The following is an 8,255-nucleotide window of genomic DNA, read 5'->3' as shown; positions in this document are numbered from 1 at the left end:
TGGCAACGCATGACGCAAAATAGCTGTGTTATTGCCGGAGTGTGAAAACAGCCACAAGGATATTGATCCAGGCTGTACTCGCCGAAGTATACATGATGCAATGACTAGTGAAACTACTAAAATAAGGCTTTAGCTTTGGCAATCGAGGTTTCACAGTCAAATACACGTACAAAGCTGAAATTCCTTCATTGGAAGAACCACTGCATCGATCTGTATGGAATTCGTTGCATATTTGAAAGAAATTGGTACAATCTAGTGAGTATAGTAGTCGCACAATTTGGCTTCAGCACGATAAAAACATCGTTAAAAAATGCCAAAAAGAAAACTGTTACGAAAATTGAATGGGCAAGCGTTCAACTCCGTAAATTTACAATGTAACCAGCGTCGCGTTTCTCGCCTGCCTTTGACAACGCACTTAGAGCGTATAAAATATCAACACGATAAATTCATTTCTTAATACGTACTTTACAACGACTTCGTCAGTTCTGCAAAAAGTTTCCGTCACAAAATTCCCTTGTAGTCGATATCCAAGAGTAATCATCATCATCATCATCATCATCATCATCATCAGCCTATAAATATATGTCCACTGCATGACGAAGGCCTCTCCCTGCGATTTCCAATTTCCCTTGTCTTGCTTATTATAGTGTAATATAGGCGTGCTAGCTTTGTACTTTGCAAAGCTGTCTTATTTGTCTACGTTGCAAAGAGGTCTGGCTGTCAGCTTGCCCTTTCACTTCCTTTTGTTATTCGAGCTAATAAAGCTGCTTAATAATATGCACGACCAGTTTTAAATCAACACAAAGCAAGCTAGATTGAGAATGCCAAAGGCTCGAGGTGTTTTCAGTGTCATCTCGCAGTTCAGCAACGCATTCAGAACTTAGTGAATCTAGTAACCACGCGGTGGTGATTAACGGAGACCGTAAATTCGTACCAGACAAAAGCAGCTCGCCCACGTGGATTCGTCTGCTAATTCATTCGTGAAGGAAAGACCACGTGAACTCATTTTCGGCTTGAAAAGTTCCACGAATTGCGATTTGCTTTTTTTTTTCGCATTTTCATTTTTCCTTTTGTTCTTGGAATAACCTCTCGAGTCTTGGTCTTATCCCTCACGGTAGGTTTGTGCCGTTTCTCTAAAGGAAATCGTCATCATTATCAACTTTGAATTCAGGTCAGCTGATGGCAAGCTTGCGTCATGACGCGGCCATGACACCGAAATAGCGCCCCGTGTTTACAGATATTTCCTCCATTCCTCCGTGATCGTATTCGTCATAAGTACCGTACACTCATATACAGACATAAAACAAAAAAAAAGCTAGTGAGTGACCACGTATACGACCTCATTACTGGAGTGCATCAATACTTCATCTCTGCGTGAGATCGCAGAACGAATGCGCACCCCTCGGGGAGATACGATGCCAACCCGACGTTTACGGCTCACAGAGTGCGCCGATTGCCCCAGGACGTACACGAGCGACTATTGGGACCCCGCCGTGACTTGGACGCACCGATGACCACGAACCCCGTCATTACACGAGCAAATCCAGCAGCGCTCCGTCAACACCAGTCGCGAAAAGCTGCTTCAACGTCCAACCACGACTTGCAGAAACAGGACCTTGCAGACAGTGCGTGTCCTCTATGCTCGACTTACAACACAGAATCTACTCGTTTGTTCTTATTAGGACTTCAATATTGCTTTAGAAATTTATCGGTAGGTGGCGCTAAAAGTTGTAAGTACTTATATGCGACGTCGATATATGCGTCGTTTTTCGGTAATCAACTGGTGGGGAGTGTTTCAACTAGGCTATGGGAAGCTCTGGATTTGAGTGTCTCGGAGGTGGGTCGTCAAGACGAAGAAAAGGCTCACAACGTGCGCCCGGTCTCGTGTGCGCCGGGTGACGTGCGAGCCAGGCGGGCCTGGCCGCTCGCTTTTCGGGGTCAGGCGGGCGCGCGGCGGGTTACGAAACCGGCTGACGACAGTGGATGCAACAACGCGCGCAGTCCGTATCGACCCAACTCACTGGCTGCTCGTTCGCACGTATGCACTGCTGGTGCTGCTTCTCATTCAGTCGCATCCTTTCTTTCTTTCTTTCTTTCTTTCTTTCTTTCTTTCTTTCTTTCTTTCTTTCTTTCTTTGCTTTGCTTTGCTTTGCTTTCAACGTAATATGACAACTGAGGAATGTCAGGGACGCTCGGAAATTAGCACTACCACTTTTGTTTTTCTTTCAGTGCGCTTAAATTCGTTCGCGTTCGGTCAGTTCGGTCGACGGGCCCAAGTTCGAGGCAGTGAGCCAGATAAGAGAACGTGCCCGTCTGCACGGACATGATGGGGGAATCTCCACAGATTCGTTTACTTCTAGACGTGCGGTAGCTGCGTCGCCGGAGTTTAAACTGATTTCAAGGACGCAGATATGCCTGTACATGGATGAAACTGCAGCGGCCAGGGCGTGACGCTGAAGAATGAAAAAAAAAAAAAGATAAAGGAGAAGAAGTAGTCATGAAATACTTGAGAACAGTTAAGAAGAGAGGGAGAGAAACGGGCACGACCAGGACAACACGTAAGCTCTCCGCTTGCATTGTCTCATCTTATCCAGTTCTTTTTTTCACGCTTCCCCCAACTATTCACGTAGACATACACCGACGAGCTCAGTTGACAACCCTTATTCTAGTCACGGAAGCTGAATGGTCCGAAAAGGGCGTCTCGGACCAGCATGCAGACCATCGTGAGTTTTTCTCTTTGAGTGAGGGCTTTATTATTTCGTTGGTTTGTTGATATGTAACCTGATTTGCTAAAGATTGATTGATTGATTGATTGATTGATTGATTGATTGATTGAGTGTGTCGTAAGGTTGCGCAAGATAGAAGTCCTGTAACCTGATTGGCCTCAGCATTTGCAAGACATGTCCCGGGAAAAGAGCGACAGGAGAAGTTGGAATAACAGTCGATTTATTCGAAGATGGAGGAGTTATTATACTTGAAAAGCTTGCGACACTTTATACTCAATGCCTCACGACTTCAAGTGTACCAGAGAGCTGGAAAAATGTCGTCATCATCATCATTAGCCTATATTTTATGTCCACTGCAGGACGAAGGCCTCTCCCTGCGATCTCCAATTACCCCTGTCTTGCGTTAGCGTATTCAACCTGCGCCTGCAAATTTCCTAAATTCATCATCCCATCTGGTTTTCTTCCGACCTCGACTGCGCTTCCCTTCTCTTGGTATCCATTTTGTAACCCTAATGGTCCACCGGTTATCCATCCTACGCATTACATGGCCTGCCCAGCTCCATTTCTTCCGCTTAATGTCAACTAGAATATCGGCTATCCCCGTTTGTTCTCTGATCCACACCGCTCTCTTCCTGTCTCTTAACGTTAGTCCTAAGATTTTTCGTTCCATCGCTCTTTGTGCGGTCCTTAACTTGTTCTCGAGCTTCTTTGTTGACCTCCAAGTTTCTGCCCCATATGTTAGCACCGGTAGAATGCAATGATGTCAAGAATGCAATGAAAAATGTCAAGATTATACTAATTCATAAGGATGTTGACGTTAAAGAATTGAAGAATTACAGGCCCATTAGGCTTGCTTTCAGTTTTGTATAAAATATTCACAAGGTAATTTCCAACAGAATCAGGGAAACACTTCAGTCAAACAAGAACAGGCTGGGTACAGGAAGGCGTATTGTAAAATGAATCACATCCCTTCCATCAATCAGGTAATTAATCCATCTGTGGAGTACAGACAACCTCTCAACATGGTTTTCATAAATTACAAAAAAGCACTTGATTCAGTAAAGATACCAGCAAGCATGGATGTATTGAGTAATCAAGAAGTACAGGAAGCATACGTGAATATCTTCGGCAAATATCTACAAGGATTGCACAATTGCACAGCAACCTTGGTTCTCCACAAGAAAAGTAGAAAGGTACCTATCAGGAAAGAGGTCAGGCAAGGAGACACAATCTCTCCAATGCTATGCACTGCATGCTTAGAATATGTATTGAAGCTCTTAGACTGGGAAGGCTTAGGAGTGAGGATCAACAGCGAATATCTCAGCGACCTTCGGTTTGCATATGACATTGTCCTATTCAGCAACAATGGGGAGGAATTAAAACAAATGATTGGTACCTTAGCCGAGAAAATGTAAGAGTAGGGTTGAAGATTAATACACAGAAGAAAAAGGTAATGTTCAATACCCTGGCAAGAGATCAAGAATTTCATGAAAATTTGTTCCAAGTGGATACGCCTTGCGACCTCACCGGCTGCAATTCGTAAATTGCAGTATCTGCTGTTAAATAATTCATTAAAAAGTTAATTACTGAATTTTGGTTGATTAGTCGATTGTGCATTTCGATTTCTCGTGTGAGTAATGTCCGGCGCTTCGAGTAATCCAGTTCAATGACTGGAATTATGCTATCTGCCAGCGATGTTTAAAAAAGTATGTATGGTTAAAAAAAAAACACACACACACCCGGTGTAAAACGAGAGTTGGTCTCGAATCTGGCAGCCTTGATGCTATTAAGTAGTATACGAGAGTTTATTAGCCACATGACTGCTCTGCTACGTTCACCTGTTACGTGACAACATCGGGCAAAAAATAGTGCTCCACCTCCGCCCGACATGGCTCTGAGTGGCGCTGGCTAACACTCCCAAGGCTAGATCTAGTACACATAAATACCCAAGTTAGTAGACAGACTGATGACTGTCGCTGTAGCACAAATTGTAGTACACCGCACGCGTTATGCGAATGTTGTGAATTCGGTTTTTCTATTCCTCCTCTCTCTCCTTGTCGTTTTTCTGTTCCCCTTTCCCATTCCCTCGCTGTAGGGTAGCCAACTGTACGTTATTCTGGTTAACCTCCCTGCCTTCTGTCTTTCTCTTTCCTCGTCCACCTTGTGGGTTCGGTTCTCACCGGCTACAAGTTATCTTTTCGTTTCACCTCTCTTTTCTTCATTACTTGTTTTCTGCATTTCATTTTCAAACACAGCATATTACCCCTATGTTTTCCTTGGCTTCATTGCCTGTCGGCTTTATATGACCCGGTGTAAAAGAAACATTGCCACAAACAAAGGAATACATAAGAATAAGTATAAAACGAGCAATTTTTCAGTGTCCTCATTATGTTTTAATGCTTCTGCGTCTTCTTCAAGACGAGATTGATCAAGACCAAGCTTCGATCCACGTTGCGTAAAAAAGAGTGAACCGAACACGAGAGGGCCATCGCCCAACTCGGCTCCAACAAGGTGCTCTCCTGAACGCCGCGGCTAAATGACGTATATGCACACGTCGGGGGCGGACAGAGTCTCATTTCGTGACCCCATTTCTCGTCAACCCGATCCCGCCTGCAATATATAACCTCTTCCGGGCTGACCACATGACTTCAGAGTATACTGAGTGGCTCTATTGATTAGGAAAAGGAGTCGGTGGCCTTGTAGATGTCAAAACAAACCAATTAAAAGAAGCGTTCAGTAACACCGGTGTCTTTTCATCGTCTTAGGGCTACATGTACTCCCGCTTGTATACCGTCAATACGTGTATTCATTTTTGTGGTCGTCTGTCTCGAGCTAAGGTCTATATGATCATTTACCATGGCGCGCTAGCTATAGCCCAGCGGCATAAGTTCTATAGTTATATACACACTATACACACACAAATACACACAGCTCAGCGCCATAGCCACTGAGCTGTACAGCGGCGGGTATATATATATATATATATATATATATATATATATATATATATATATATATATATATATATATATATAGTCCCGACTCACCGACTCCGACTGGACTCGAGACCGTTCTCTATTCAAAGATACTATAGGACTGTGGCCACACCCGTCACTTGCACAATCAAGCGATTCGTGCACTGTAGTAAGTGAAGTGCACCGGATAGAGAGACCGCTTATAGTGGCCCCATAACTTAGGATAACTTAGCGACTTCCCCACTAGGTTATCCACGCTGCTTCCTCATCTGGCTCTCTATCTTGTTTGGCTGACGCGACCCATATAGCGTTTGCTGCAGACGAAGTGGAGTAGAATGAATGCATGAATTAATGAATTAATTACTTTATTCCCCACAAAAATAATCCTATGTTGGGGTTCTGGGTAAAACGTTGCGCGCGGCAACTTTGACCAGCCTAAAAACCCATCAAAGGCAACAGAAGGCATATCGTGCGCTCACATGTCAGTACACAGGTGGGTGCGCGTTAATTTACAAAAAAAAGTGTATCATACAAACAGGAAGTACAGTACGTTGAATAATTATAGAACAAGTAGTGTGTGTGCACAAGGAAATATAGAATTTATACATGTGCAGAAAAGATTAGTGAAAGCATTTTTTAGAGCGCAGCTCTTAACCTGCGTTGAGCGTCGGCGTGTCTTACACTGAAGAATGAGCGAAGAATGAAAGAGCGAACGCGGAGCGAAGCGGGGAATGAAAGACGGCGAGAGCGAAGAGAGCGCGAGGATAAAATCGGAGAAGGAGGGTGCAGCGTAAACATGAGGAGGAAAGCGGAGGCCACCTTGAAGCACCACCAGGTGGCGCTCACGTCCGCGCATCCGAAAGAAAGTGAGAGAAATAGAGACCGTGAATTGGATGCAAAGAATGGAAACGAAAAGGACAATGGAAATTTACAAGAATGAGAAGAAAGAAATTAGAAGGGAAAATCTGTACGATAACACAAAGGGCAGTGCCTTGCTATTTGAGGCTCGAGCCGGTTGCCTAAGGACGAAAACATATCGGAACAAATATTCGGAACTAGATGAGACATGTGTATGCTGCAGTAAAGATCCAGAGACCACTCAGCACATCCTAATGGAATGTGACGGGATCCACCCAGCGAGAACCGTAGGTAACGTGCAACTCCCAGAAGCGCTTGGGTTTAAAGTGGAAGGAAACATAAACAGATCAGCCGTAGAGATCAGCAAGAGACGATTAGAGTACTGGTGGAAAAAAAGCAGGGAAAAGATGGATACGACCTGATCTCTTAAAATCATAGGCAGCGGTACAAGGTAAATTTTTGAAAAAGAAAAATAATGAGAGGTATACAAAAATGCTAGATAAGGAACATGTATAGTATACCTGATTAAATCAAGCAGGCTAGGTGACTATTTGTCGCCGCCCCGTTTCAAAGGGGATGCCAATAAATCATCATCATCATCATCATCATCATCGAGGCAGCGGCGGCACCGGCCGTGCGGGGGAAAGAAAAAAAAGAACCAGAAAGCTCGCCTTCGCGCATAGCGTTCGCCGCAAGCGTTTCCCAGTAAAGATAACGGTTTCATAAGCTGCAGTTGCCGAGAAGCGGCAACTGTAGCTTATGAAACCGTTACAAAAAATAAAAAAAAATAAAAATACAAAAATAATAAATAAATAAATAAAGTGGTGAAGTGTATAGTCCTCCCCAATCCCCTACGCGAAGCATCTGACGAGTAAAGGATGTCGCGGGGATCAGGCTGCCGAGCAAGTCACAATTTGCGGCCGTTCGTCGAAGCCCACTGTGTACGCGATCGGGTTGCATTGTGGAGGGCCGGGCCACCTTGACACTGGAGCCATATCGGAGACAAAGTTGCCTATGGCTCATACCGCATAATTCCTAGCAAGTGCACCCCCCCCCCCTCCTCCCGCTCTTGATTTACCGGGACTTAAAAAAATATTTACGCAGAGCTTTACGAACAACAGATGTAAAGGGTTTTGCATATGTTCTTGCATACAAAGAGGCACTATATACGAACGCGCGTTCCTTGTATCTTTGTGTGTGTGGTAATTGTTTGCTTGGCGTCAAACTTATGGTAAAAATATGCAGAAGCTGGTCCCAATAGTGCAAGTTGTACTTTACAGTACCTTTCGATGGTATGTTCAGTTGGCGTGCTACAGCACGCCAACTGAAAGCCGAATGGATCCCGAAATACACCACGCTAAACTACTCTGGATGTCCTTGGCTATTTTTCCACGCCTCCAATGCGATCGATACATCTGTGAGCTACATAGCAATAAGCAGATAAAAAAAGAAAGAAAGAAAAAGAAAGAAAGAAAACTTCGGAAAGACGACAACAAACAGGCGCGTCCGATTAAGAAACTTGTTGGCGTATTCGTGCTTTCGGTATAACAGTTATATAACGGTAACGTTGCCTAAGGGGGGCATGTGGACGGAAAGAACCAACGAAGGCTCGACAGGCCGACGCCATCTCGAGTGCTCGCGCCCTTACGCCAAGATGGCGTTTATGTATACTTTCATGACTTTGGCGTCCACTTAG

The sequence above is a fragment of the Dermacentor silvarum genome, chromosome 7 (assembly GCF_013339745.2).
Source record: "Dermacentor silvarum isolate Dsil-2018 chromosome 7, BIME_Dsil_1.4, whole genome shotgun sequence".
NCBI lineage: Eukaryota > Metazoa > Arthropoda > Arachnida > Ixodida > Ixodidae > Dermacentor > Dermacentor silvarum.
Note: the sequence above shows the minus strand (reverse complement) of the source record.